The sequence below is a fragment of the Physeter macrocephalus genome, chromosome 6 (genome assembly GCF_002837175.3).
Source record: "Physeter macrocephalus isolate SW-GA chromosome 6, ASM283717v5, whole genome shotgun sequence".
In the NCBI taxonomy this organism is placed as follows: Eukaryota; Metazoa; Chordata; class Mammalia; order Artiodactyla; family Physeteridae; genus Physeter; species Physeter macrocephalus.
In genome coordinates, this window is record NC_041219.1 from 36,070,640 (window position 1) to 36,098,214 (window position 27,575).

The 27,575-nt window shown below is 38.8% G+C and overlaps 1 long non-coding RNA gene across 5 annotated transcripts in view; it reads right to left on the reverse strand.

Annotated features, from left to right (window-relative positions):
• Positions 1-27,575, reverse strand: part of LOC102981668 (uncharacterized) — a 126,758-nt gene that overhangs the window by 18,571 nt on the left and 80,612 nt on the right. The window contains exon 10 of one of the 5 annotated variants that reach the window (XR_003680126.1): positions 139-180. The exons of the other annotated variants lie outside the window; for them this stretch is intronic. This is a non-coding gene — a long non-coding RNA (uncharacterized lncRNA). Of the gene's footprint in view, positions 1-138; positions 181-27,575 lie in introns of those variants that run through there. 5 annotated transcript variants of the gene reach the window in all.

Consider the following 27,575-nt stretch of genomic DNA (forward strand, 5'->3'; position numbering starts at 1 on the left):
AGATTGGCTCTTACCCCCTTTGAATTCCTTTGTTGCAGAGGAGTTAAAATTCATGAGCGTCCCATGCCTGGGAAAATTCACTCCAGTGCTGCGATTTTTCTGAGCCAAGCTGGCCAACATCGCAAAGAGTCGGAGGTCTGTCGGGCCATCTGTTACATAATAGTCAACAATCTTGAAAATCTAGGGAAACAGCGATGAGGAGAGCGAAGATGATGAGGCATTTAAACAGAACAGATTGCTGCCTTACTTACAGGGGGGGAGAAAAAGGGAGAGATAATATGCTTTGATTGAAGCAGAGACAAGCTTTATTAGCATAGGGAACAAAACAAACTTTAAAAAAATGGCACCAATAAAGCTGACAGTCTAAAGAGGCTTGGTGACAAACCCCATGTTGAATTGTAGGTCACAGGGGCCCTAAATGTGACGGGGAGACACGCACACAGAAACAACACGCAATGCACGTGCTCCCACACAGAGGCACACACACATCAGCAACATAGGCGAGAAACCACCAAAAAATTGCTGTTGGATTCAGACGCTAAATACAAGCCTATACTTAAATTTCAAAGGCTTGCAAGCCTTGGAAAGGCATTTTGCCTTCCAAGCAAACCACTTTCATTATGGGGGGAGAGGAGTCAGGGTCTACTTTGACTATGTCAACAAAGCAGTCACATTTGACCAGCACCTGACTCTCAAATTCCCCGTAGCTGCCTGTAAACTTTGTCATCTTTAGTAGGCACACGTCCGTTCTTAGCCGTGACCTATATAGCATTCGACCTGAATGTTTAGAAACATTCAACTGTTTCTAAAAAAGAGGAATGAAACTGGAGTTAACAAAGAGTAAGGAAAAGAAGAGATGAGGACAATTGGGGAAAGAGGAGAAATAACAAAAGGAAGATAAGAAAGTCTGGAAAAGGCATAACGTCAGTAGAGAGCCTCGAAATATAGGGCAAAAATAAAGTATGTTTAAAACCAACTAACTGGCAAACAAAAACTGAACTCTAGTTAATGGCGTGCAGGCTGAAGTGTTTTGGGGGGAGTACTGATGTCCACAGCTCATGCTGAAATGTATCCAAGAATAAAACAGATTGATAGATGGATGGATAAATGGATTGCTTTATACTAAAACAAATAAGATAAAAGCTAATTGTAGAATTTAGGTGGTGGGTACATGGGTGTGCACTGTACAATTCTTTCACCTTGTCTGTATTTTGAAAATGTCCACAATAAAATGTTGAAAAAAAAAAACAAATGAACACTGTGACTCCAGACGTTAAAATAGACTGAACACTGAAATAAGAATTCTAGATATTTTTAAATGTCTATTAATTATCTCTTTAATTTCCATTTTTCTTTCCCAAGACATTGTTTCCAAATATGCAGCTTGAATCAGAAACAAAAGAAATGGATTAAAGAACATGATTACAAAACTTGAGCGACTAGTTTTGCTGCTGTGGTTATTTCCTTGCTGTTTTCAGTAAACTAAAATTAATGAGATTGGTAAAAGTCATAATTTGGTACAATAAAAGTAGATTTTACTGTCACTTTCTCACAAACGGACTCTCTTTGAGATGAACCATACTAATTCTTAATTCCTCCTCACAAGTTCCTTCCCCTGACAGATAATCACTGAAAAACATACCAACAAAACCAGTTTCAAACCTCAGATATTTCAGATCGCTGAGTTGGAATGTGTTTGGCAAACTTCACTCCAGTTAAGTATCTGGTTTATTTTTCTCGTGAGTCTTCATTGGATCTAAATAACGAAACTTGTTAGACGTATTTTTCATTGAGGGGCTGGCCCCCAGTCTAAGACTCCTGTGTATCAAAGAGTGAAAGAATGAAAGAAAGAACTTCTATTTCTAGAAGTTCCATTTTGCCCATCTCTTTGAACCAAGCTATGAAATGATGGTTTGCATTCAGTGACAGGAGAAATCAGAAAGGAAAAGGTAATTCAAAGGATAGCTAAACCTTCACGTGCATCTGTCTGTCTGTGTTTCAGAAAGGGCTTAATCTCATGCTCAGGACATTTTATGCCTAACTCAACATGTGCGGAAACCACTTTTTTTCTATAATAACTAAGAGTAAAAATACAAATATGTAGTTTAACCAAGTAGACCTAGTGTGTTCAAGTCAAAAATTTAAGCACAAGGCACTGGAATTTCAAATGAGAACATAAGCGATTCCATTTAATATACAAAACCACATTGTGAGGCAACCTCCCAGCTTACAACATGAAAATGCAGAAGAGGGCAAGGTTAGAGCCTCGGGTTCGTTCAAGAATATCTGTCTGCGAGCAGCACATTTTATACTGGAACGTGACAGGCGACAAGGTTATTGTCTGCAAGTTTTCACCCCAAGGGATAAAAAAGAGAGGGGAAAAATGTGAAAGTATTTGAGCAAATAGTAGACACTGTGGGGTGTCCTCTTTTCCAAGCCAGCAACAGAGGTTTCTATGCCCTGACCCATGAAAAGAAGCATTGGTAATTCAATGCTCACCAAATGGTGGGTTTGGGATTCAGTGTTGGAAAATTACTGGGTAGAAGTGGATGCAATTTATAAGAGCAAAATAAGGCAGAGGATCTAGAGGAGGCTGGGCTCTCTGTCTGTCACGTTCAGTGGCATCCCCGGCCTCTGTCATTCCTTCCTCCATCACATCCAGGCCTTTGGTCACATTCTGGGCCTAAGTCAGTGAGGAACCACCTCTGACACCAAGAATCCGGGAAAACTGCTCTCTGAGGAGTGGAAAAAACTTGCCCCCAGTTGCAGACTGTGTCTATATAACACCCCAGATGCACAAAACCCCAGCCAGCTTATCTGAGAGGAGTGAAAATTCACCTCAGGTTTTGTAACAAGTACCTCTAAAAGCTTACATTTCCAAATGGTGCCTGTAGAGTCTTTCTCTAATAGGAGAAAAGGCCTTTAAAGAATTCATCAGATGAAATGACTGAAATGTTTGGAGTAATTTCGACATAATTGCAGCCTCTGAGACACAAATAAAACAAATACTTGTTAAGCGTCAGACTGTCTAGGTATGACTCTCAGCACTGCCATTTACTACTTGTAATATTGAGCTAGGTTTTATACCTCTAGTCTCAGCTTTCCTGTCTGTAAAATGGGGGGAATAAAAATAGTATAATAAGAAGAATATTACTACTACTAATCATTATTATTATTATCAGAGGGTTATTGTGAGGATCAAATGAGCTAATACGAAGATACCATATAGCACAATGCTTCACAGTTACGTGCTTAATAACTGCTTAGTAACTTAATTGCTGTTATGTTCATCATTATTATTATCTTCTGGGCAGAAAGATTATATATAAACTTGGGCAATATATATTAGCTGGGGGACTCCTGGCTAAAGGGCATAGCACATGTATTTTGGGAGCTTGGCTTGAATGCTTTCCAGTAAGTTACTTCGGCTTCATCCTGTTAATAGAAAAAACAGATCAGAGGAAGAGGAGAAGAAAAAAAAAAACTAAAAGAGTACATCTGTGGGTAATCTTGGCTCTGAATACCAAGTCTTTTATCTCTCCAGAGATTTGTGGCTATTTGTAGTCACCTTAGCAAGCTTGAGGAAAGTCCCATGGTATTTTTCTATTTTTCATATTTGCAGTAAATAAGGTAAGTCCCTTAATGAAAAATGAGATACCAGAGAGGTAGAGAGTACAGTTTTCTGATTTTGCAATGGGCCAGGCAAAGTAGATGTTGGTATCAGCTTTCATCACACAAGGCAATGAGGAAAGTCTTCCACTTCCATCAGTATTACATTTGAGAGTTGAGCTTTAACATACGTTCCTTATGATGCTAAAAAGAAGATTTTACAGGGGGTGATATAATTTTGAGGTGCGGAGGAAAATTACTTAGCATCCACAACTTAAAATAAATCACGCTCCATTTCTAGTAGTCAGAGTTCTTGGTTGTAGGCAACAGAAACTGACTTGGGCAACTTAAGCAGAAGGGAGTATTTTAGAAGAATATGGAGACTGCTTAGGAGGACCAGTCTTAGAATGAGCAAGAACTATAGGGACTCTTGGAGGCACAGCTGTTAGAAGTACACTTCTGCTGCTTAAGATGTATGATTGACACCTCCATACTGTGTCCTTTCCTCAAGATTCAAAATCCTAGAAAGGCATATCTGATTGGCCAAGGGTGGTGACGTGACCTACTCCTCGGGTCGCGCAGCTGTGTTCCCTTCAGGTCCAGCAGTGGGAGTGGGTAGTATCTCCTCCTACGACCCACACACAATGGGGGATTATCCAGAAAATCAATCAGGATGCTGTGAGGGTTAGTATTGGATATTAGACAGCCAGAGAAGGCACTTCCACACTGCACTTTTCTAAACATTCCTCAAAAGTTAGAATTAAACTCTGTTATTTCTAATTATGGTGATCATCTTTCACACATTTAAAATTATTTTTATTTTTACTTTAAAAAGGTAATTCTTAGAGGTCTGAGTTTTCTAGTTCCAATTCAGTAAGTTATGGATCTTTATCAATTTCAAAGAGGCCTTGCTTGTGAGGAAAGAGAGGTGATCATGGCCGTTAACAGAGATGTTATGGTCCAGGATCACCTCTGTTGTTTTGAAGAGGATGGGCCAAAGTTATTTTTTTGGTATATGAAATTGACCAATATAAAAATAGAATAATAACCAGCAGTGCCACGGGTTTAGTGAATCAGGCACTCTTATACATTATTGGTAGGAGATTAAATTGGTGCATCCCATCTGAAGGACAATTTGGCATTATGTATTTAAAATGTCCACATCCTCTGACCTAAGAATTCCATTTCTAAGAATTTATCTTAAAGGAAAAAATAGTGTAAGCACAAATATATTTATTGCAACATTGTATATAATTGTACAAAAGTAGAAACCACAAAAATATTCAACAAAAGGTAGATTGGTTGATTAAACTGGTAAACTATATAATGCAATAGTTTGCAGTCATTAAAAGATGTTATGGAATTGTTTTTAACGTTTTAAGATATTTATGATATATTGAAGAACAAGAAAACAGGTTACAAAAGAGTATGTGAAGTATGGTGACCTCTTGATTTAAAAGATGTAACTGCAGTTTGTGTGGATTACTATATATGAATATACAGAAAGAGAAAAAAGTCTGGAAAGTCATACATTAAAATACTAATAATGGTAGTTTCGGGTGGTGGGATTATGGATGATTTTTATGTGTTTCTTTGTGTTTTCCGCTGATTTTTTTTGTCTTTACGTACTGCATATGGAATTGAAACATAATAAATGTTATTTATAAAGTTTTCTATGTTAAAGAAGTATAGACCAACATAAGTGAGCATACAGAGGCAGGACCAATGTCTCAGATACTATTTCAGAAATGTACCTTGTGTAAATTGTGCTTTTCAAGGAAAAAAATGCGTCTTTGTACAAGCCGACAACATCTTGAAAACATCCTTAAATGTTTATGAGAGAGATCATAATGTTCTTCCTTATGTCTTTATTCACATTATAAGGCTAAGGCATTTTTTCCAAAAATTGTCTACTAATGTGGTTTGCATAAACCATGAGCTACAGGGAGAAGCTGTGCTTCATTTGACCACAGGTAGGAGAGTAGAAAGGTCTTTCATTTTGCCAGATAAACAGAAAGCACCCAGACCTTTTCAGCCACAATGCCATTCAGGCATGTAGATGTGATATCCATAGATCAATAGATAAAGTAGCAAGCAAAGCGTCCCAGTCCTCATGGGGCATACTTCAGAGGGCCCCAAGGATGCAAAAGATGCCCTCATCTAGTGCAGCGCAGGATGAATTTGCACACTTTTTATATAAATTAAGTCTTACTAGTGGTTTCTAAGGAGGCCCATAAAAGATGCAGAAAAGCAAGCATTAATGTGTTTCCCTGTGCTGTGGTCAAAATGAAGTTTCAAAGGAGAAAAACAATTTGGTCTGCTTCTTTTCCCCTTATGGCAGCGTCTAGCTTTCATTTTTCTGAACAATTATTTTCTAATTTAGATGCTTAATAAGAACCTTCAGGTCAATATGATGAAAGACACTTTGTAAAATGAAGAACTAGCATTATGCCAAATTAAAGTTTGGGTCTTTGCAATGAATGAACCATTTTCTATATAGAAATCCATGGCTATGACCCAGGGGCAATGCAGAGGTTTTTTTTTTTTTTTTTTTTTTTTTTGGTTCTCTCTAATGAAACTTTCTCTCCCTCTCTTTTTTCCTTGTCAGTTGTCTTTGTGTTTCAGAATTGAATGCAACCCACTGGATTTCGCCACTGGTTCCCTCCTCCTCTGCGTTGCACAGCAGTAACTACTACACAGGGTGTACTCTGTAGAGCCACATATGTGCAAAGCCGGTGTTCACTTGGAGTGTTGGTACAGGACATTTCATCTTGCTTAGGTCCCTGGCCCCCTTTTCTATCTCGGCTTTGTAAAACCTTGTTCAGCCGTTACCAGAGAGAACAAAATGCCCAGCAAAATGGGGGAAAGCATTGCAGAGAAAATCTGTTTACACAAGGCACATGGACCAGCAATCAAAATAGCCTGACCGACTTTGTGCTTTAACTTTTCACAAAGTAAAAGCCATAGGACAAAGCTCGAGGGGTTGGGGGTCGGGGGAGAACAATGGCAGAAATAAATGTCAGTAGCATCCCCTCCCTGTTTTAATTAGCCATACGAAAGAGGGACGTTTAACTTAAAGAGGACTGGCCGTGGATAGTAGAATCATATCTTTCTCTGTGTATTTATTAATAAGTGACAACAGACTGAAAAATGAATTTGCTTCATTCAATAAAAGCATACAATGTAGGTTAGCGGAATTCGATCCCCACTGAGGCATAGCAGGGGCTGGATTAAGTTTACATGTGGGTCTGCTAAAAGTCCAACTATTTTAGATTATTTAAAAAAATTTTATTGAAGTATTTTAGGTTATTTTAGATTCTTGCACTTAAGGGTCTTCCTAATTAATAAAGGCTGTAACTGTAACTATCACCGTATGCCTATATCAAGAGTCAAGCTCTTGAGTGTGACCTCAGAGTTAACACACTAGGACCCAAATATGTTTCACCTGAGGTCACTCCCATAGTTCTAATTACGTTCTAAAAGGTCTAGTTTATAACCTTGATTTGTTATGGTCTTGTTTGGCTCATACTGTACTAACAGGAATACCTAGTTGGAAATTCTCTGCAAATTCCACTTTATTTACAGTTCAGTGCTTTTTGTTCCCCAAATTATTTCTTAATTTACCATCCTTGTTTGAAATATTGGAGCCTTTTTGAAGAGTGTGAATAAAAAGGGCTCCTTTTCTTTTGATGGTTAGACCTACACCGTCCTTTAGCCCTATGCCTTGTTCATTTTTTATTTCTGCCTTTAGCCCTGTGTCTTGTTCTCTGGGTCCATGGACCATGAACCGAGCAGATGCTAAATGAGGCTCATTCTAGCTACAGGGATTGTGTTAGCAGATATAAATAATAGTGTCCATTTTAATAAGATGAAATATCTTGGAACAACCAAGAAATAAACTGTTATTAGTTTTATATTATTTCAGTATTTCTATCATTATCTCTGTTACGGACGTGGGAGTAACTGATAGCTTTACTTTCCGTGTGGGGAAACTAAACACAGATCAGTTAAGTGTTATTAAAAAAAAAAAATCATGCTGTATCTTGCACTTGGTTAAAAATCAGGGCTAGGGAAACTTCAGAACAAGCTCTCCAAGATGTCTATGTAGCCAGAGAATTATTGTTCATTGGTCCATTATCGCTCAAGAAGGAATTTGTATACCATAGCATATCCTAATAGAGATTTACATTAAGACTACAAAGCTGGGCACTGAGAGTAGTTGGTGTATAACCCTCTGTTCTCATTTATCCTGAAAGGCAAGTTTCCTTCAGAGTGGGTGAGGGAGCCCCAGTACCTAAATGCTTGCTACCCAAAAGTTTACTTGTCTCCAAAAATCCATTTTGAGGTCCAATTGAAGCAAAACCACATTCAAAGATTAGGCTTAAATTGCATCCTCCTGATTTTCAAAAGAAAACCTTTGCTTAGAATTAGTTCTCTGTAAGTAGAACAATTAGAATTTTCATTCTAAATTTGGGACCAAAAAACCAGTGATTCTTAAACTGTGCTCCCATAGCACACTCTATGACATAGATTGGCTCAAGAGATTCCACCACGAAAAATGATGTATTTAGAGTTGCTGTAGAAAACAAAAATCCAGGACGACCAGTTAAGTTGGAATTTCAGATAAGCCATGAATATTTTTTAGTATATAAAACAGAGGTATGTCCCTCTGCCTTCTGAAAATAACCAAGAAGCAATCACATTGTGAAATTAAGATTTTATTTTTTATTTACTTTTTGTTGTCTAGGGTCCTTTAGTGAAGAAGGATTTTTAAGGGTGAAATGAATAAATCTGGGTATGGATATGTTGTCTCTCATAAATAAAACATTGCTCACTACTTTTATAAAGTAGCTTTCCTTATAGACAGCTTCTTTTTGCACCTATATTAAAAATGTCAATTTATCCCAATTCTAAGGAATTTATAAAAGGAAATCTTGGGGCATGAATTGTTAAACCAAGGTTTTCAGGAATTACACACTCCTAAAATTTAATGTCATAATTTAATAAATTTCTGTCACAGCTACTTTGGGATTTTTTTTCATTTAATCATTTAGTAGAGATTATTGAACACCTGTTCTATGTCAGATGGATATATAAATATGAATGAGAAAATATCCCCTCCTTCAAGAATCTTACAGTCAAATTAGCAAATAAAGACACAGTTAAATGCAAGAAAGTGACATAGTTGCTATAACACCTCATAAATATCACCCACAAATTTGTTACTTCTGCTAAGAATACATGTTCCAAAAAAACCAAAGTGCTTCTAAAACAAAGTGACTAGATAAACATATTTAAAGTTAGCTTTTATTGAATGTTTATTGTGGGCTAGCCATAGTGCTAATTTAGGTTAATCCATAATATAAATGAATCCTCATAATTCTATGATGTACATTATTTATTATTCCTTTTTTGAAGCCGAGGCACAGCAAGACAGATTCACTGGCCGTGCCCAAGTACACACATCCGAAAGGCAGCCCAGTTGGTGCCTGCTATGAATCAAAGAAGCTAGGAGATAGGATGGAGTCAAAGGGACTCATAGTTTTTGTTTCTTCACAGAAGATTTCCTGAGGGATCACCAATATCAGAGCACCTATTTCTAATGTAAAATACTGGAATAGTCAGAATATTGTTGGACCAATACCTGATTATATTTGAATTTTTCTCTACTGCACTGACCCATTATTTTTTTTCATCATCACCATTTTGCTCTGGAAAATTATCATAGATTACAGCCTCGAAGTCTTAACCTGTATACGTAGACTTCGTCTGTATCAGTTAGATCATCTGAAGGGAGAGTATCTTTCAAAGTGTTTAATACTGGCGGACAATGAATTAATTCAGACATTTAAGAATGAAATAATACCTATCTTGCGCAAACTCTTCCAGAGAATAGAAAAAGGCAGCATACTTCCTAACACTTTAGGCAGTCAGAATAACCTCAGTTCTATAGCCTGACAAGAATATTTTAAGAAAGAAAAATTACAGATTAATAGATTTCATTTAAAAAGATATAAAACATAAAAAATATTAGGTTGAGCCATATACATTTGTCATTTGTGGGTCAAATATTGTCAAATATTAGCCTTTTCATACAGTTCAAGCTAGCATTAGCAAATTGGATCTAGCTATCTTTAAGAGTAGCATCATAATCAAGTGAGTTTGAAAATATCAATCAATATAATTCATGCATAAAAGAAGTAAAAATTATTAGCATCTTAATAGATGCAGAAAAAAATTTGATAAGATTTAACAGCCATTCATGAAAATAACTCTTGGCAAACTATTTATAGATTTATTAATTATAAGGAATATTGTGGTAGGCAGAAGTCTAAGATGATTCCCAAGATTTCTGCCCAATGGTATGTATTCTCCGTATAATTCCCTCTCCTTGACTGTGAGCAGAACCTATAAATATGATGGGCTATCACTCCTACAGTTGATGTTGAGTTAATCAAAAGGCAGATTATCCAAGTGGGCCTGACCTAATCTGGTGAGTCATTAAAAGGGACTGGGATCTCCCTGAAGTCAGAGAATCTCCATTGCTAGCTTTGAAGATGGAAAAGGCCAAATAACCAGGGCTCAAGTGTGGCCACTAGGAACTTAGAGGAACCCCCTAGCTGACAGCCAGGGAAAATACAGAAAACAAAAGGGACCTCAATCTTACAACCACAAAGAACTGAATTCAGCCAATAAATGATGTTAGAAGGGGACCCAAAACTCCAGAAAAACTCCAGATACAAACTCAGCCCCAGCTAACACCTTGATTTCTGCCTTGTGAGACCCTGAATAGAGATCTAGTTGAACTCTGCCCATACTTCTGATCTACAAATCTGTGAGATAATAAATCTGTGTTAAGTTGCTGAATTTTGGTAATTTGTTATGCGGCAACAGAAAGCCAACTCAAATACGTATTTTAAAAATTCACAGGAACCATTATACTCAATGACAAATATTGAAAACTTTCCCCTAAGATCAGGAATGCCCACTTTCACCATTTCTATTCAACACTATACTGGCTGTTCTAGCAAATGCAACAAAACAAACAAACAAAAGAAGTAAAAGCATAAGGATTGAAAAGGAATGGATAAAATTGGCATTGTTGATAAATTACATGACTGTGGACCTAGAATATCCAAAAGAATCTACAAACTTTTAGAATTGACAAATAAAGGTAGCAAGGTTGCTGGATAGGAGGAAGGTCAATATACAACACAAAAAAATGTATTTTGTGGCTAGTAAGCAACAAAAAGTAGAAAATAAAATTTAAAATAATTTACAATAGCACCAAAATAATCAGATACATACATAATATATAATGAAAGATGTGTAAGACTTTTACACTAAAGCTAAGACAATATTACTGAGAGAAATGAAAAGAGATTTAAATAAAGGTAGAGATATACCATGTTCATGAATTGGCCCAATACTGTGAACATATCAGGTCCCCACAAATTAATCTATATACCTACTGCAGTCTCAACATAAATTCTAGCAGTGCTATGGATTGAATGTTTGTGTTCCCCAAAATTCATATGTTGAAATCTTAACCCCCACTGCTGTAAAGGTATTAGGACTTAGGGCCTTAGGTCATGTGGATGGAGCCCTCATGAATGGGATTAGTGCCCTTATAAGAAGAGAGGCAAGATGTCTCTCTCTCTCTCTCTCTGTCTCTTTCTCTCTATCTCTCTCTGTTTCTGTCTCTCTCCCTCTCTCCCTCTCTCTCTCTGTGCCATGTGAGAACACAACAAGAAGGCTGCCTGCAAATGAGGAAGAAGGCCCTTATCAGACACCTGATCAGCGGCCCCTTGATCTTAGTCGTACCAGCCTCCAGAACTGTGAGAAATAATTTCCCATTGTTTAAGCTATCCCATCTATGGTAATCTGTTAGAGAGCCTGAGGTGACTGAGACAAGTTGTAGACCCACTTGTTTATTTTTGCTTTCATTGCCTGTGCTTTTGGTGTCACATCCAACAAAGTCAATTCCCAGACCACTATCAAGGAAATTTTCCCCTACGTTTTTTCTAGGAGTTTTACAGTTTCAGATCTTACAATTAAGTCTTTAATACATTTTAAGTTAATTTTTGTGAATGGTGTAAGATAAGTATCTAATTTAATTATTTTGCATGTGAATATCCTGTTTTCCCAACACCATTTATTGAAGAGACTACCCTTTCCCCATGTGTATTCTTGGTGACCTTGTCAAAGATTAGTTAACGGCATATTGTGTACATTTATTTCTGGGCTCTCTATTCTGTTCCATTGGTCTATGTGTCTGTTTTTATGCCAGTACCATACTGTTTTGATCACTATAGCTTTGTAATATAGTTCGAAGTCAGGATGTGTGCTGCCTCCAGCTTTCTTCTTCTTTCTCAAGATTGCTTTGGCTATTTGGGGTCTTTTGTGGTTTCACACAAATCTTAGGATTATTTTTTTTATTTCTGTGAAAAATGCCATTGGAATTTTGATAGGGACTGCACTGGATCTGTAGATAACTTTGAGTAGTATGTAGATTTTAATAATATTAACTCTTCCAATACATGAAAACAAGCTTTATTTCCATTTATTTGTGTCTTCTTTAATAACTTTCATCAATACCTTATAGTTTCCAGTGTACAGATATTTTACCTCCTTGGTTAAATTTATTCTCAACTATTTTATTCTTTTTTATGCTACTGTAAATGGGAATGTTTTCTTAATTTCTTTTTCAGAGAGCTCATTGTTAGTGTATAAAAACACAACTTATTTTTGTATATTGATTTTGTATCCTGCAACTTCACTGAAATCACTTATTATTTCTAACAGTTTGTTGGTGGAATCTTTAGGGTTTTATATAACCTTATTAAATATAGGGTTTTATATAATAACATGTCATCTACAAACAGAAAATTTGGATGCTTGTAGAAAGGAAACAATCAAAAATATGCAAAAGAAACTGACAAAATGGGAAAAAAATATTTGCAAACGTACATAAAATAAGGGGTTAATTCAAAAATATATAAGGAACTCATATAAGTCAATAGGAAGAAAAACAAATAACCCAATTTAATACTGGGCAAAGGACATGTACAGACACTTTTCCAAAGAAGACATACAAATGGCCAACAGGTATATGAAACAGTGCTCAACATCACTAATCATCAGGGAAATGCAAATCAAAATCACAGTTAGATATCACCTCATACCTGTTAGGACAGCTTTTATCAAAAACAGAAGAGATAATAAGAGTTGTCAAGCATGTGGAGAAAAGGCAACCCTTGTTCACTGTTGGAAAAATAATTATAAAAAATATTGTAGCCATTATGGAAAAAGTATGGAGGTTCAAGAAATTAAAAATTGAACTACCAAATGATCCAGCAATCCCACTCTGGGTATGTATCCAAAAAAATGAAGTCAGTATCTGGAAGAGATATCTGCACCCCATGTTCATTGCCGTATTATTCACAATAGCCAAGATACAGAAACAAACTAAGTTTCAACTGACAGATGAAAGGGTAAAGAAAATGTGAGATATGTATATATAATAGAATATTATTCAGCCATTAAAAGGAGGAAATCCTTCCATTTGAGATAATATGGATGAACCTAGAGGACCTTATGATAAGTGAAATAAGCCAGACACAGAAAGACAAATAATGTATGATTTCACTTAAATGTGGAACCAAATAAGTTGAGCTCATAGAACTAGAGGGTACAACAGTGGTTGCCAGGGGCTGGGGGTATGGGGCTGGGCATGGGGGAAATGGGGAGATGTTGGTCAAAGGGTACAAAGTTTTAAGATGAATAAGTTCTGGGGGTCTAATGTACAGTATGGTGACTATAGTTAATAATACTGTATTGTATATTTGAAACTTAAGAGAGTAAATCGTAAGTGTTCTCAGCCACACACCAAAAATGGTTAACTCTATGAGGTGACGGAAGTGTTAATTAACTTGACTGTGATCATCATTTCACAATGCATGCATACATTAAACCATATGTTGTATTCTCTAAATATATATATAATTTATATATAAATATATATGTATATAATTTTTATTTTTCAATTATACTTCAATAAAGCCAGAAAGAAGAAACAAAAACAAACAAAACAATAAAACAAGTTATCTTAAAATTTATATGGAAATGCAAAAGTCAAAGAAGAACCAAGAAAATGTTATCATGGCACTTTAGCTGGGTAGGGAGAGAATGATTGTTTTTTCCAATAAATAGTACTCTGTCAATTGAATATCACCATAGAAAAAAACATATCTTAGCTCCTACCTTACACTGTATATAAAATTAAATTTCAGATGGATTGCAGATTTAATTGTGAAAAATAAAACAATAAAGCATTTCAAGAGAAACTGCAGAAAAACATCTTCTTGACTTGGGCACAGCAAATATTTTTTAAAAACATAAGGGGCGGGCTTCCCTGCTGGCGCAGTGGTTGAGAGTCTGCCTGCCGATGCAGGGGATGCGGGTTCATGCCCCAGTCCGGGAGGATCCCACGTGCCACGAAGCGGCTGGGCCCGTGAGCTATGGCCGCTGAGCCTGTGCGTCTGGAGCCTGTACTCCGCAACGGGAGAGGCCACAACAGTGAGAGGCCCACGTACTGCAAAAAACTACTGAAGCCCATGCGCCTAGAGCCCATGCTCTGCAACAAGAGAAGCCATCACAATGAGAAGCCTGCGCACCACAACGAAGAGTAGTCCTTGCTTTCCACAACCAGAGAAATCCCACTCGCAGCAACGAAGACCCAACGCAGCCAAAAATAAATAAACAAACAAATAAATAAATAACATATAAGGCAAAACTATAAAAGAAAAATATCTGTTAGATCAAACTATGCTATAATTATAATTTTGTGTTCCTCAAAAGACACAGATAAAAGAGCTAAAAGGAAACCTACAGAGCGGGAGAAGGTATTTTCAATGCATACATCCAACAAAGAACTCATATCCTAAATACATAAAGAACATCTATACATCAATAAGGAAAAGGAAGACTTTACAATAGAAAAGTAATTTTAAAAACTTAAATACTTCACAAAGGAGAATATTTGAATGGCCAACAAACTTACGAAAAAGTGCTCAAATCATTTGTCATCAGGGAAATTCAAATTAAAACTATCACGCACTAGAATGATTAACATTAAAAAGACAAAAAATACAAGTATTGACAATTATATGGAGCAACTAAAACTCTCATGCACTAATAGCAGGAGAATAAATTGATACAAATTTTGGAAAACTTTTTGGGAGCATCTATAATATCTGAATATAAGCATATTCCATGACCCAACACTTCCACTCCTAGGTGTATGCCTAATAGAAATTAAAACATACGTCCACAAAAAAACAAGTACTAGAATATTTCATAGCATCCCTACTCATAATAGTAAAAAACTGGAAATTGCCAAGATCTCCATCAACAATAGTAAGTAAATTGTGGTATATTCACACAATGGAACACTATACAACAGTGAGAATGAACAATCTACAAAGACATATGAGAATGTGGATGAATCTCAGAAGAATAATGTTGATAAAAGAAGCCACACATATGAGGTCATGCTACATGATTCCATTTATATAAAAAGTACAAAATAGACAAAACTAATTGCTGCTGACAGATATCAAGATGGTAGCTACCCCTGTGGAGGGAAGTGACAAATTGGGGGAGGGGATTCTGAAGCGCTGGTAATGTTCTGTTTCTTAATCTGTGTGCTGGTTATTCAGCTGGATTTAGTTTGCGAAAGTTCATCAAGCTATGTAATTATATGTGCATTTTTCTGTAGGAATATTTTACTTCAACAAGAAGTAAAATTTAAAAACAAGCAAACAAAAAACCCAGTGCCTTGTAGGCAATCCAGGTATCTACCCATTAGTATCATGATCAGCCAGCCTAGAGGGATGTTTATAACAGAAGGAGGCAGCTCACTATAGCTGGGTGACAGAATCCATCCTAGTTTTAAATTCTAACAGAAATTATATGCAGAAATGCAAAACATATGAAAAATGTTTCAGCCTAATTAGTAGTCAGAGAATTAACTGAAGAAATATAATTTTTACCTATCAAAGAGTAAAGTTTTTTTTTTTTAAGGTCATAGTGGATGCTGGTGAGTGTGTTGTGAAAGAGTACTGATCTATTTTGGGTGAGGATAGAAACTGATTCAACCCTACTTTGGGGAAACTATTTTGGTGATACATAGCAGGAGTCTAAAAGTTCCTTTTATTCTTTCATCTAGTTATTCTTCTGGGAATATAAACCAAGGCAATAATATGAGTTACAGAAAAAGCCTATGACTAAAGTTGTATATTATAGCATTCTTTATAATGGCGAATGAGAGAAGGCATTTGAATATCTGACAAAAAGATAATGATTAAGTAAACCCTGGCACTTTTCATCTATTCAATAAAACATTAGGTAATCATTAAATATTATGTAGGAGTTTGCAATAACATAGAAAATTCTTAAGTTAGAATGTTGAATAGGAGGAAATAGACCAAAATAATAATTGCAAATTATTTGGGTATAGGATGGTGAATGTTTTCTTTCTTTCTCTGCAATTTATTTATACTTTCCAAATTTTCTTTGCTGAGGATAGATTACTTTTACAAGGGAAAAAAAGGGGGAAATCATTTTTTTTTCCAGATGACAATAACAATATGCCCAGATGAAACAAAGATAGAAAATGATCTTTGACATACTATTTGCTTAGCTAAAAATAACTTTCCATTAAAAAAAATAAGTTGAATCTATGATTATATATTTGCCACTGCCTACTGGCTTTTGGCTGTACTTTAAATTTCACATGTCTGGAAAAGAACTCACCATTCCCACCACCACTACTCTGAAAAAAAATGCCTGCTCCTCTGTCCTTTTAGTGAACTGGTGCCCAAAGCTGAAAACTTCATCACCTCTTTCTCTCTCTCTCTCTCTCTCTCTCCCTCTCCTTGCCCCCAATCCATATAAGCCCTCTATTCTACTATAAAAATTTGCCTGGAATTAGAGATCTGAATATAGCAGTCTCTCTTCTTGGTTCTCACTGTCCCTGTCTTAGTTCAGGGCCCTTAAAATCATGTTTGGACGATGACCTCCTAAATTATTTTTTGCCAGAAGTATCTCTTTACTCCAGTCCTCTGGCCAAACCACAGTGCTGAGTGGGGAACTGCATTTGAATGGTTGGGTTTGGAGGTAGGTGGCAAGCATGTCCAGTGGGCATGGGACCGCAAGCCATAGGAAAGCCGATTACAAATGTTGTTTTGGGCCCTTCTAGATGAACCACAAGAGCATGAATAACAAAGGCTGTTCAGATCACTCATGATTCAACAGAAATGGTGAGCTGATTTCACAAGCAAGGATAGTGGGCTAGGCAGGGAAACTGCGGGGCACACTGGGGTCACTCTTTCTCATCTGGTGGCTTCTCCTTCTCCCAGAGCCCCCAGTGCAACACTCAGATTGCTCGCATATCAATATATTATTTCTGGAGAATGTATTTGCTAGGGAGTCAAAATGATATAGATGCCTCCTTTGAAGAAAGTTGCCCTTTGCAGTCTTCTCCATCTGCTGCTTACTTTTCATTAGTATATATTTTCTAATGTATTGCTAATGTTTATTAATATTATATTATTCATTGAGTATTAATCATAGCAATAATTAATCAAGAATTAATGTATTCATTATTTATATTACCTACTTGTACACAGACTAGTGTTTATTGCCCAAGGCAGGTCAAATCTGAAAAATCATTGTTTCCGGATCAGCTTGAACATTTCAATGGCCAGTTCACACAGTTTTCTTTGACAATAAAAAAAACATAATTTGTTCAGCCCAGCCACAAAATATACCTGATGTATGATTCTTTTTATGTATACAAAAACAGGCCAAATTAATCTATAATGTTATAAGTCAAGATGGTGGTCACATTTGGGGGTGGTGGTGACGGGAAAGGGTCATGAAGTGGGGCAAGGCTTCTGAAGTGCTGGGATGTTCTTTCTCGGTGTGGGTGCTGATGACATGAGTGGGTTCTGATTGTAAAAGTCCACTGAGTCTTGTGCTTCTAAGTGCGCTTTTCTGCGTTAACGTTACACTCCAATAAAAAGTAAAATAAAAAGGCAATTTGTTCAAATGTTTGTCAATAAATGATTTACATAAAAATTAATACACATGCTAAATGGTGTGGAAATTTAGAAATTGTAATTTTATAAAATTGTGTCCTATAAAAATTTCCATATTCATCACTGTATCATTTGTACCAAAAATATTTGCTTAATTACGTTTTTTAAAAAATTTCCACTGTACTATGTTCCAAAAAGGATATCAGGCAACAAGGAAAACGTCTCTTCATTCTGGTGGCAAGGATGTCAATCATAAAAATAGCAGCTACCATTTTTGGAATGTCTAGTATATGCCACAATTGTAGCACGTGTTGTCTCTAATTATCCAACATCTGGTGAGATGAGTTTTGTTATTCCTTTTTTGCAGATGGGCTAACTGAGGCTCAGAGGCATAAAAGAATTTGCCCAAGGCTCCACAGATTTTTTTAACTCAGGTTTGTTTCATTCCCAAACCTGCTCTTTTTTGCACCACACCGCACCATCCATGTGTCTGTTTCTTAGGACAATGCCAGCTCGCTGAAATGTACCATGCGGACAGATTACTTGCTGACCATGAGCGCTAGAGTCTGGAGACTGGGAACTCATTTGCCTCCATTTCCATTTCTAGTGAATCCGAAGGCCATGGACTTTCTACCTTAGTCTCCTGACTCAATGTTCCTCCTATTTAGAGAGAGCTCGGGCCACCATGATAACGTGTTTCAACTTCAGCTTTTGCTATTTAAAAATAAAAAGAGGATAGAGGGTCTATTTCAGCGGTCCCCAACCTTTTAGGCACCAGGGACCCACCAGTTTCTTGGAAGACAATTTTTCCACAGACAGGGGGCGCAGAGGGGATGGTTCAGGCGGTAATGAGAGCGATGGGGAACGGCAGATGAAGCTTCCCTAGCTCGCCGCTCACCTCCCGCTGTGCGGCCCGGTTCCTAACAGGCCGCGGACCAGTACTAGTCCAAGGCCTGGGGGTAGGGGACCCCTGGTCTATTTGATCATCAAATACAGCGAATAAAATAATGAGACATGAGTTGGGGGTGGTAGATTACACGGTTTTGTCTGCTAATTATGAGAAAAAATAGTCTTGCATCAAGGTCCAAAACAGGAAACATAGATTATATTTTAATCACCATGTGGAACCCTGTGCAAGACTTTTAAACCCTCCTGGAGGAGAAAAGGATGTTGCAGCTGCTTGTGAGGAGGTGAGGCAGTAAAGCTACTTATATTAGGCTTTTAAGAAAAAACGTACATACAGACCAAAAGCGGGCCGACGTGATTGCTTTACGGACCAACTTCTCTCCTCTTAACTCTTATTTCACCTTAACTCTTCTCCATCAGTCACACTACCACTACTTAAGCTCCAGTGGTACATGCGGGGGGTCCTGGGCTGACGCTAGGGATGACACAGGGATTAGTTTAGTCCTTCATCAAAAATTCACTGAGTGCCTGCCATACACCAGATGTGCTATGTATTGGATGCTGAGGATAAATTGGTGAGTCAGACATTTTTCCTGCCTTCAGGAAGCTTCAGTCTTGTCACTAATGGGCTTGGGATTCAATATCCTCACAACCAGCTCAGAGCTGGCCTGAATCTATAGACTCCTCCCAGAACCACTGGTTTTACTTGAATCAAGCCAGCTGAGACCGAGCCTGCCTTGGTTCTCCCCACTCCCCAACCTTTTATTTAACAAGTCATCTGCCTTCTGCAACAAATACTGTTTTAATCCCCTCTCCATGTTCATGTTCACACTTTTCTTTTTACTCTCCCATTTGTCTACGTGCTATATTCATGGAGCCCTCCATTTGTATCCTAGGAGACTCTGTGTGTATGTGTGTGTCCATGCATCTTCTCCCTACCCAGAGCTTCCCAACTCTTTGAAGGCAGGGACCTTGCCTTTTAGTTTAGACATGCTTACAATGTCTTGTTCTGACAGTTTTGCTTAAGAAGTACTGTTGATCAACTGACTAATTGGCTGAAAGACTCTGAGACCACCTATCCTGTATAACAGAATAGGTTGGCTAATCCAGACAAGTTTCTCTGGGATGAGGCCACCTGAGGTGAAACAACAGGGCACTGCTCACTGGGGTGTTCACCCCGTAGGGTTTGACATGTATCAGATGCCAAAGTTTGCCCAGGGTGACTAATAGTGAGCACTGGGTTCACTTATTACATTTAATTCAGTGAGAAAAAAATAGCCAGAGAGCATTAAATTAAAATGCAATCTTTGGTCCTTCCTAGAATCTGGCTTGATATAAAAAAATTCCTGAGTTTCTACAACAAAGTAGAATGGAATAATTCCTGTAACCATAGGGAAATGTGCAGAATTCTATGAGTAAAACTGTACAGTGCTCCTCCATTCCCATCCCTCTTTTCCTATAAAAGTGTCCAGGGCTTCCCTGGCGGCGCAGTGGTTGCGCGTCCGCCTGCCGATGCAGGGGAACCGGGGTCGCGCCCCGGTCCGGGAGGATCCCGCGTGCCGCGGAGAGGCTGGGCCCGTGAGCCACGGCCGCTGGGCCTGCGCGTCCGGAGCCTGTGCTCCGCAACGGGAGAGGCCGCAACAGAGGGAGGCCCGCGTACCAGAAAAAAAAAAAAAAAAAAAAAAAAGTGTCCAGATTATCTAGAAGTCAGTGGGAAAGACTTATAGTGGGACAGACTAAATTGTTCTCAAATACAATTTTTCCCCAAAGCAAAGAATAATCAGTAGTAGCACTCAAGTTTATCACTGCAAGGTATGGGATGAATCCTCAAAGAAGAGCCCTTAAGGCAACTACAAACATTTAATTATAAGATCCCTTGCTGTGTAACCACTAGACAGTCAAGTACCCCAAACCCTTGCTGAATTCCAGTCCATGTCCTCCCAAAGGCAGTTAGACTCCTACCACACTAGGATTAATACCCCAGAGGATTTCCATCTCCAGGGGAGAATAAAAGCCTGACTCAAGTAAACTGTGACTTGGATGAGGCAGGATATCCAGCTATGTCAACATAGCCTAGCGGCTAAAAGTCAGATTGCCTCATTCTGTTCTGGACACACTGTCGGAGTTTGAATCCTGGCTCCACCACTCATTAAACAATTACACCGTGGGGCAATTTGCTTAACTTTAGGTTTCCTCAGCAGTACCACTGCAGCAGCAATCCCCACAGAGCTATGTGGAAGACTAAGCTAGATATCCTGTGTGAGGAGCTGAGCATGACATCTGGCACACGGGAGTGTTCGGCCAGTTTTTATCTGTCCCACTCCACTGGGTCTCAGACTCAACATGTGTAATGAAGACCATCCCCTCCCAAGGTGGGGCAGGCTTCCCACTCTTGCCATTGCATGGATTTGAACTCACAGGGTTCTCCTTGAAGTTCCCCAAGTCTTGTAGACTGTCTCCACTTCTTACCCTGAATCCCAAACTAGAAGAAGGATCTTATGACCTTCAAATATTGAAGCATTGTGACGGCTGACTTGGGGATGTGTCCTTTTGAAATAATTCCAGGGGAAAACTGTCTTCACATGAGCATGTTCCAAAGCACGTTCTGCCCAACGTTGGTTCTGTGAGGTCCTCACCAAGAAAAGCCTTCTGTAGTTAAATACATTTTTAAAGCACTGGTACCATCTCTCTTGGAGATTGTCACGTGCATCTACATATGAAAGGCTTGGAAAGATCATGGACTAAAAAAACCTACTTGACTTCATCTCACATAATATTTCTGCTATTTATTTTATTACAGATCTGTTGTTAATATCTTGGAACCCATGGTCTTAGGAAAACACGTTAGAAATGAAGGAAGATGTCCAAAACAATAAATGATGCTACCAGAAGCAGCCACCATTGCTTTGTCCCAAATTCTCAGAAAACATATTTTAAATGCTCTCAACATATTGGCCACAGTTATATTCTCCTTTAGCATAATGATCTTACCCGGCTGCATAACGGAGGTCTTGCAGACTCTGGGACTGTTATGGGGGTCCTGTATTCATAGATGACCTGTTTGCTTGTGAAAAACTTTATGTGCTTATTAAGCACAAATAGCTTGAGTTTGATTTTGATTTTGATTTTTTTCAGAAGAAAGTTGTCTTCCTCAGAAAATACATCATTCCACTCCATTCTACACCAATATATTTTCTCCCCCCTCTCTCTCTCTCTCTCTCTCTTTGTGTAGTAATCTACTATAGAATCTGTTCCCACAGATTTGGGGAAGAAAAAAAAAGCCTCCAGCCCCCAGCCCCCCTTCCCCTTTGCCTTCCAAGGCCCCCGAGCAGCTGGTAGGGTTTATTGCTCTTCCCCGACATTGGCTTCGGTCTTTACATGAAGTAAGATTGATTATCCTCATTGGAAAACGTGAAGATCCAGCGTGCGCCTTTGTCCTGTGTCCCCTGAGACTGAACTGGCATCAGCAGCATGCTATAAACAGGCTTTTCAGAAGAAAGTTGTCTTCCTCAGAAAATACATCATTCCACTCCATTCTACACCAATATATTTTCTCCCCTCTCTCTCTCTCTCTCTCTCTCTCTCTTTGTGTAGTAATCTACTATAGAATCTGTTCCCACAGATTTGGGGAAGAAAAAAAAAGCCTCCAGCCCCCAGCCCCCCTTCCCCTTTGCCTTCCAAGGCCCCCGAGCAGCTGGTAGGGTTTATTGCTCTTCCCCGACATTGGCTTCGGTCTTTACATGAAGTAAGATTGATTATCCTCATTGGAAAACGTGAAGATCCAGCGTGCGCCTTTGTCCTGTGTCCCCTGAGACTGAACTGGCATCAGCAGCATGCTATAAACAGGCAGCACTTTGGGGCTGGGAGCAGTGACAGCGACAGTATATGGGGCGGGCGTGTGAGGGCCACGCCGCCAGCCCCTGTCCTTGTCAGCCTCTACCTTGCGCTCAGGATCCACCAGGGAGGCTGCTGCCTCGCCAGACAAGGCCATGGAAAGAGTAGGCCTGTCCAATCCTCCCGCGGGACCTGCTTGGTTGGCAACGCTGGCCAGGTGGAAGCTGTAACCACAGCTGAAATGGTCTTTCATTCAAAGGCACCTTCAATTACAACTCTGGGGCTACACTGATGTTGTGCAAGATGTGTCTGTGTGTGTGTGTGTGTGTGTGTGTGTGTGTGTGTGCATATGTTTGCACACACATGTGTACACAATGCACACAGTGTCTGCCTCAGCGGCCCCAAAGACAGGTTGCACAAGGCTGGCCCATGAGGAGATTCTCTCGAGGCTCTCATTTTTCATTTCACCGGTTTGGCTGAAATAAAAACTCAGCGTCCCCACAGTATTGAACCACCATTCCAGAGCCAGCCAAGGTTTGGAACATAAAGAGAGGTGAACAAACCAGCGTGTAGGCAACCCAGGGAAAGTAATTGTTCTTCTTAGCAGCTCGGGTGCTTCTCTGCTTCACAACTTGAACAAGTTAATTTGGAAACATGGCCTTCTGGAAAGAAATGGCACTCATCTAAGCATCCAGTGGATTCATGGGGAGAAATGCCCTTTCACCAGGTAGAAACAGTAAATTATATTTGAAATCCATTTCTTTTGAAGGAAAAAAAAAAATCTTCTCTTCCCCGGGAGGCAATCTTTTGGCCTGACGGCAACATTTAACCACGGCCGTCCAACTCCAGAGGTCACTTTTTTGCTCACACCAGAGTCTGGCAACTAGGGGAAGAATTTTACTAATCGAACCAGAAGCAGTTTAAATAAATACAAAGTCACATAAAGACGTTTGCCCTTTGCCAATCCTGGGCTTCAAGGAACTGATCTCAGCAGCAGCTACATCAGATAAATGGGCTAAATTGATGCTGCTCTGTAGAAAGGGTGCTTCATCTAGATCCAATCAATAGCAGACTGAGGTGTGTTGTGAGATGAGGGGAGGAATCAGGCGGTCCACTGTTTCTGGGATGGGAGTCAGACTTTGAGGAGCAAAAACGCCTCTGTTTCGCGTTGGCTTTGCTACCCCGTGAACACCGGGGCTGTTGAATCGTGGCTCCAGGACTGCGCTTTCTGCTGAGCAGAGCGAGAGATGGTAGTGGACTCAGAAAAGAAGAGCCGGAGAAATATGATCTAGACATTGTGTCTTTTGTTCTGTCCAGAGCTTTGCAAGTCTGCGTTTGACCCTCCATCACTGATTAATTAAACAACAATAGCAGAGAGGACCTGCTATGTTTCTGACACTGAGCTAGATGCCTCACCAAATTATTTTTCATACCTTAGACCTGAAAAGTCAGCTATGAAGTATAATGGAGTAGGTTTGCCTGGGAGTGAATCCTATCTCCCAAGAATTAGCTGTGCAATTTGGGGCAAGTCACTTAAGCTCCCTGAACTTCAGTTTTCTCACCTATAAAGTCAAAATAGTGATAATGATAGTAAAAGGATTAAATGTGATAATCTTCAAAAAAGCACTTCACACAGCTATCACTCTCATTCCCATTTTACAGATGGGGAATGTGGCTCAGACAAGATGATTTGTCTCAGACTTCACTGCAAATAAGTCACAGAGTTGGGGGATCCAAATTAGATTTACTGGGCACCAAAGTCCATGCACCTTCCACAGTGTCACCTGGCCACGACGAAATGCGATCGATATATATTTTGTGCTATATGCTCTGTGCTAAGATCTGCCAAGAAAGACAAAAGAAATATCTAATTATGTCATTTCTCATCTTAAAAGCAGTCCAGACAATGAGCACTTATGTTTGGCCCTTACCATAAGCAGATGAAGGGCCCCCAAAGAGTCTCCATGTAAGACTCTGTGTTACTACAGAGAGTAATTATACTACTCCCATCTCCATACGATCCCACACAACCAGACTTGAGTCTGGTTTAGTAGTCCCTTCTTGCTCGCTGAAACCAAGGGCAATAAACCATTCTTCCATTTTTAACATCCCCACCTGAGATGAGTAGAGATGTTTCATTTAATATTTATCCTCTTCTTTCCTCTCCCACTGTCTTCACTCTCTCTTCATATCCATTTGATTTAGTTTTATGTTGATGATGGGCAGATTTTCCTTTCTCAACATGCTAATTAATTTCTTAGGGCTAAGTTTCATACATTGCTCCTTTTTTTAAACTGCTCTGCAGATGAAAAGCTCAGGACAGAGCTTGGTATTTATTAATGGCTCAGAAGTTGGCTGTTACTCTTATTATTACTGTTATTACTAGCCTTTGTCTTTCCTCTTTAAAAACATCTACATTTATCTGAACAACATTTTGGTATTTCTAGTCCTAAAATAAATTTCTTCTTGCTACTCTCCATATGCCCATGCTTTTGAGATGAATTGCTGTCCTCATGATTATATATGGTGAGTGCATCACATTATATCTCTGGTTTGGCAGGTCTCTCTGACTCTGATAGCTTTATTGGTTGTGCAGTCGTGGTCTTTTCCACATGCAGAGCCTTCCAGGTATATGTCCTGGCTTTTGCCCCAACTTGGCTCAGCTCCCGACACCAAGGACTTTCAGGCTCAAGTCAGCATCACAAGGCCCTTTTCCAAAAACATCGCAACTGGCAAGGGATTAGAAGCTCTCTTTCCACCAGTAAATCATGCATATATTTAGCCTGATTTCCCTAAGCCTGGGGCACAGGGTGCTTGGAGAATCACTGGAAAATTCTGTGCTCCCCAAAATCCAGGCTTCTCCCACTAGCCTCCCCTACATGAGCTCAGACCACAAATCTCTAGTCCCTGGTCTGTACACTAGTCACCTCTGGAAGGTGAGTACTATCTTGAACTCACTGCAGCCCTGATAAATGTCTACCCCTTGCAACTCCCTCAACCTGAAACCCTAGCTACTGCCTGGGCTCCTGCTTCAATCTGATGGATTCCTCTGGAAGAAATATGCCGTCCCCTCACCTATTATTGACCAAAATCTCCTGTTTCTCCTTGAAATTTTATTTCAACAACCATTTAATAAGCATAATTTCTGGGCTCAAGCACTGAACAGCACAAAAAAATAAATCAGACTTGTTCTTGAGGAACTTCCAGAGTCATGGGACAAACCAACAGAAAATGACAAAAAATTGTTACAAATGGAGGTACAAAGAAAAGTATGCTGCAAACAGAAAGAAGTGTTTAACAAATTCTCCCTGAGGGGGTGTGTGCGTGTGCGTGTGCTTGTGTGTGTGTGCTTGAGTGTGTGTGTGAACATGTAAATGCTTATAAACAGCTCTCTCTTATAACTGAATTCTAAATAACCTCCATGTTTTAAGTTGTGTCTGTGTTCACATGTGTGTACATGTCTTCATTAGGGAATGAGGGAGAAAATGGGGAGAACAAGAAAATGATTACACTGTTGTAGATATTTTATGCCTTTACTCTCCACAATGGGGGTCTTCAAACACAAATAATTAAAAAAATTATTTCTAATATTTTATATGGATGAAACCAATAGCAAGAAATCAGAGAAATGGAAAAGTCAAGAGGCTGAAATGCAAGACACCAGTGTCGTAATTCAGGCTTGGATGGTGAAAATTCTGGTTTTCTGCCAACCCACGGGCTATGCCACTGAGTCTCCTTTGCAGGCTGCTCTTCATCTTCTCATGCCTTCAGTGTTGGAGTGTCCCAGATATGCACTCTCAAATCTCTTCCCTCTTCTGTCTACACTGTTGCCCTCAAGCCATGACTTTAAATACCATGCACATGCTGATGATTCCCAACTACACGCCCAGCATTTCACCTGGATGTCCAGGCTTACATGTAGCCAGATGAAAAGCTGACATTTTGGTATTCCTTCAAAACTTACATCATCTCCATTCATTCAGTGCCTTGAGTTCAGTCTCAACTCTTCTTTTCCATGCTCTTTGTCTACAAATTGGTTCTTTTTTCAAAATTTGACCTCCTTTCCCTACACTTCCCCAAATACCCTAGTGCAAGCTCCCATCTGCCTGTCACTTTTCTCTCCAACTCTCTCCTCCCCACATACTGTCTGTTGTCTACATAGTAGTCAAGAGTAATCCTTTTAAAAAAGGAAGTCATCCATGCAAATGGAAATCAAAAGAAAGCTGGAGTAGCAATTCTCATATCAGACAAAACAGACTTTAAAATAAAAGCTATTACAAGAGATAAAGAAGGACACTACATAATGATTAAAGGATCAATCCAAGAAGAAGATATAACAATTGTAAATACTTAGGCACCCAACATAGGAGCACCTCAATACATAAGGCAAATGCTAGCAGCCATAAAAGGGGAAATCGACAGTAACACGGTCATAGTAGGGGACTTTAACACCCCACTTTCACCAACAGACAGATCATCCAAAATGAAAATAAATAAGGAAACACAAGCTTTAAATGATACATTAAGCAAGATGGACTTAATTGATATTTGCAGGACATTCCATCTAAAAACAACAGAATACACTTTTTTCTCAAGTGCTCATGGAACATTCTCCAGGGTACATCATATCTTGGGTCACAAATCAAGCCTTGGTAAATTTAAGAAAATTGAAATCGTATCATGTATCTTTTCCAAACACAATGCTGTGAGACTAGATATCAATACAGGAGAAAGTCTGTAAAAAATACAAACACATGGAGGTTAAACAATACACTACTAAATAACCAAGAGATCACTGAAGAAATCAAGGAGGAAATCAAAAAATACCTAGAAACAAAGGAAAATGAAAACACGATGACCCAAAACCTATGGGATGCAGCAAAAGCATTTCTAAGAGGGAAGTTTATAGCAATACAGCCTACCTCAAGAAACAAGAAACATCTCAAATAAACAACCTAACCTTATACCTAAAGCAATTATAAAAAGAAGAACAGAAAAACCCCAAAGTTAGCAGAAGGAAAGATATCATAAATATCAGATCAGAAATGAATGAAAAAGAAATGAAGGAAACAATAGCAAAGATGAATAAAACTAAAAGCTGGCTCTTTGAGAAGATAAGCAAAA